We start from the raw sequence: 1,053 nt of genomic DNA, 5'->3' as shown, positions 1-1,053 counted from the left end.
CAAGATATCCTTGGAGTAGTGCGTGGAATGACACCTTGTCCTGTGCATGCAAGTCTGAAAGTTTGATTCAACCCCTTCTTGAAATTAAAGTACATGCTTATAGCTACACTTCTACTATCCAGTCTACAATAACTGTGGCCAACTGTGCCAAAACATCTAGATTCCTCCCTCCCTGAAGGAGAGCTGACATCAGCTGGTCTATCCCTCTCCTCCTGACCAGCTTTCCTGTGCTATAGTCACTAGTAGATATGGGTTCATCAGTGACACAGCTGGATGACCTATCACTGTGCCAGCAGAGCAGCCTTGGAACTGGACAGCAGAAACACAATTCACAATCCTTCTCATTGCACTGTCCTTTATGAAAGGCAGAGAGGAATAAGAAATAACCAAATGAGAACTGATAAAATGGATGGCAAAGTGCCAGGTGCTGAAGTAGTCAGACAGGGAGAAAGATGAAAATAAATGGACAAACTTAGCCTGTCCATTAAAAAGAAATAAATAAATAAAGTTAGCCTGGCTTAATGGTTAAGGTCTTTGCCTCCCATGCACAAGGTACAAGGTTCGTGCCTGACCTCTGACCAATGCCTGTTTGGAGTTTGCATGTTCTCGCTTTATCTCCGTGGGGTTTCTCCCATGTCTGAAAAACATGCTGAGTGTTTCCATCTTAAAGTCACCAATAAATGGAGCTGTGGGCAGCAGCACAGACTCTACATGGTGCTCTATAGGAGGAAAAGTTGTTCAGACCAACTGCTTTGGGCATTTAATGTGGTGCGCAGTATCCTCAAGATAGGAGAGCATGGATCACAGACTGAGCACCGTGGCAGGGCTAGCCACTCGATGGTGTAAAATATGGCTCTAGGTGATTCGGTCATGTTGACTAATGTCGCCAGAAATGGGCATGGGTAGTTACCGGTGATAAGTGGGTTGAGGACCCAGCCTACTCTGACCCATGACAGAGACCCTTGCTAACAGTGGTAGGGGTATATGTGCCCCGATTGGCCAGTGTGTGCCCACCATAAAGCCCAGCAGCCCTACAGCCCTAGGTCAATAAGC

Source organism: Protopterus annectens, chromosome 7.part0, assembly GCF_019279795.1.
Source record: "Protopterus annectens isolate FY-2018-M chromosome 7.part0, PAN1.0, whole genome shotgun sequence".
Classification (NCBI taxonomy): domain Eukaryota; kingdom Metazoa; phylum Chordata; order Ceratodontiformes; family Protopteridae; genus Protopterus; species Protopterus annectens.
The sequence above is the reverse complement of the archived record's forward strand: the minus strand, read 5'-3'. Positions refer to the sequence as shown.